Genomic DNA, 3596 nt, shown 5'->3' on the forward strand with positions numbered 1-3596 from the left:
GAATATCGATTCTTTCATCCTCGAATATCCACTCTCTTGAATTAATTCCATAGGTGTGGAAAGCAAAAATCTAGCATGCCCATAAAGTTAATTAATAAAAAAGGAAACTAGACAATAAACAAAAGCTTTAACGAAAATATCCTCAAACCATCTCATATAATATCCACTCTCTTGAATTAATTCTCTAGATATGGGAAGCAAAAATCTAGCATGCCCATAAAGTTAATTAATAAAATAGGGAACAAGACAATAGACAAAAACTTTAATGAAAAATATCCTCAAACCATCTCATATATTCAAATTGTATTTATTTTAAAGATGCAATTATATAATATATAAACAAACCCACTTTAATTATTATTATTTTGATTCCCATAAATCTAGCATGCCCATAAAGTTAATTAATAAAATAGGGAACAAGACAATAAACAAAAACTTTAATGAAAAATATCCTCAAACCATCTCATATATTCAAATTGTATTTATTTTAAAGATGCAATTATATAATATATAAACAAAACCACTTTAATTATTATTATTTTAATACTTCATTGGAATATAATGCAATTCTAACGTAAGCTAAGCAATTGTATTTATTTTAAAGATGCAATTATATAATATATAAACAAAACCACTTTAATTATTATTATTTTAATACTTCATTGGAATATAATGCAATTCTAACGTAAGCTAAGCAAATCGGAAAATCTAGAAACACTTTTATGATAATAACTATAGCTTAAAACGTGAAATATAATAGTATATTAGGACTTCATCATTATATAAGGATTATTAATTAACATTTCTCATTAATCATAAGTTTAAATAATAATACTCGTGAAAAGTGTGTCATCTCCAAATTTTTATGTTGAAAATCTTTAGATGAGGCTCAATTAAGAATTACCTGAAAAACCTTAAAATATGTATATTTAACTTTAACATGATGAAAACAAACCAAGAAAAGTGAATTGGCTACACATCTTACACATCCCTAAAAATGCTTAACAACTCAGTCAAATTCTAAGATGTAATGGAGAAGGATTGAACTATCTTTTGCTAACTCAAATGGTCATCTAGGTGAACAAAATATCTACAATATTGCTCTCTAAATCAACACCCAATCTTGTATCACATATATGATTCAACTACAAGACATTGAATAATAATTTTTCCAAAGTCCACCACCTACAGATTGCTGACGTCCATCTCGCATCTTTTTTGTGTTGTCAAAACTTTAATTTTAACAACCATCATCAATTTCATCATGATTTTTACCCTTTGTTAGTTTAAAGAAGAGACCGTGGGTGGTTTTGGTTTCCCATGAACTATCTCCATTTGATTTGCGCACTCCCCGCAAAAAGAGTTTTACTACATGTTGCAATATTTTTCTTTACTCAAGATTGAATTCATGGGTAAGACTGAGATAACCATTTCATTGTTTTCTTTACTCGAGATTGAATTCGTGGGTAACACTGAGATAACCATTTCTTTGTTGATTAGCATTAACAAGAATTTATTATTTCATTTAGTGAATATTAAATCTTTAATATTGTAATTTTGTTTATTTGGGCTAATTTGTCATATGAATGACTTTTCTTGATGTAGTGATGACAAATATGGAGATGAAAACATTGGTCATTCATATGATGAGTGTGATTTAAATGTTTGCAATTCATTTTTTTCTCATTTATTTCCAATATATATATATATATATATATAGATATTTTGGACATCCTCCACTTACATACTTAATGGCTTTTGAGTAATCTAGGACACGGAAATTATTGGCATTGTCATATCCTAAACAATGTTGATTTCTCTTGACTTGTATTTCTTTCCAAGGCCTTACAATATTGTTTGAAATATTATGTTGAACTTCATCTATAGTTAAAAGTTATTTTGTTCAATTACTCATGAATGGATTGTTGATCATCATTCATATTAAAGAGAAGGTTGTTCTGAATAAGAACTAGTTTCTAATGCTTCAATGACTCCTAACTTTTGAGATTCCACAATTCATCATTCAAAAGTTAGGATTGAGATTATTATAAATGTGTCTTTGTTTCCCCAACTTACAAATATGTGATAACATTTCCCAATTTCTCAATAATGAGTATGAAAAAACAACTCTCGATTGTTTCTAATATGGTTTCAAATAAGAAAACTAACTCTATAATTATTCCCATCATTATTCACATGTTAATACTTGTTTGCTTGAACTCACTGGCTTGAAGTTATTTCTTATGCTTGATTGATTTATGTTTCCAACAAGTTGAACATGTCAGATATTACCAAAAATTCACCCGAACTCGTGATTTTTACAATGGTTTGAGTTTCAAACACTCTAACCCTAAAAATTTTGACTCAACTATTTCAATCACTCAATCAGTGTTAGGTACCAATTTCAACCGAGAATGAACCTATTAAGTACAAATGCAAGTTGACTCAAGTTTTCTTTTACACTTACAATGGAACTGTTGCAAGTATAATATTCAAAACTTATATTGAGCTTAGAGGTTGAGTTGATAAATGTTGATATGGAATGTTCATATAGTCTACAACTTAAAAAATTAAATATACAAATTGTTTTTTAATTACCTGTATTTAATTGTGCTTAAATGTTATGCTTTACATTTCCTTAACTAGTTTTAAATTCCACACAGCATAACATTTCCTTAACTAATTTTAAATTCCATGTCTTTCTGGATAGTTCTATCTCATATTACAATTACAATGTCAAAACTGAAATTAAAAAAAAATACCATAAAAAATACAAACCTGCATACGCCATCACAAATGTACTCAGGTTGTATTTATAATCTCCTTATTCAACTCAAATATATCAAAATTATGTCAACCATACAAAAATATGATGACTATCATGCATTAACTATAATATTTGTTTAAATATAATTTTCATGAGATTGATCAAACTCAATAATATGGAGTAGTCTACCTAGGTGCCAATTTTGCCTGAAAATTATAGTTTGTCACCACCTCGATGTCTGTGTTTGATTCTATGGAAACTTCTACCCTACCAAATCTATCTCTTGACAACAAATTTTGCACTCTCCCGTCCGTGGTCAGACCTATCTCATCTCCTCCTGTGACCTTCGTCGGCCATTCCCGTCTCCCACCATTTGCCAACCTCTGTTATTTACTATTTTCCAAGCCCCATTCTCTCACTTCCATCCGTTATATATCATCCATGTATGTACCATACCATGGATCCATCAAACTCATCAATCTGATGCATTTAAAATCTGAAATGGTGGTGGGCTCGAAAGGTTAATTGAAATTCAAATTTGTTTGGAATACTTCGACATGAATGGGTGGTGGTTGATTATGGCGATGCTGGAATTCTATTCATGTATATTGTCTTTTTATGGCTATGGCACAGGAGTTATCGGTCGTGCAGTTCATATACCAAAAGGGGCTCCTTGTGATTTCCCCTCGTTATTCCTCGTCGTTTAAGAGTACCTCTATCGTTATTCCTCCACTGCTAAAACATTTTCACGCTTTTGTTTTTTGATCAAACTAAGAGTACCTCTACCGAGATTTTTGATATTTTTTATAGTGGATATTTTGCTAACTTT

This window comes from Pinus tabuliformis, chromosome 8 (genome assembly GCF_031772625.1).
Source record: "Pinus tabuliformis cultivar Carrire ecotype Pingquan chromosome 8, CPIR1, whole genome shotgun sequence".
In the NCBI taxonomy this organism is placed as follows: Eukaryota; Viridiplantae; Streptophyta; class Pinopsida; order Pinales; family Pinaceae; genus Pinus; species Pinus tabuliformis.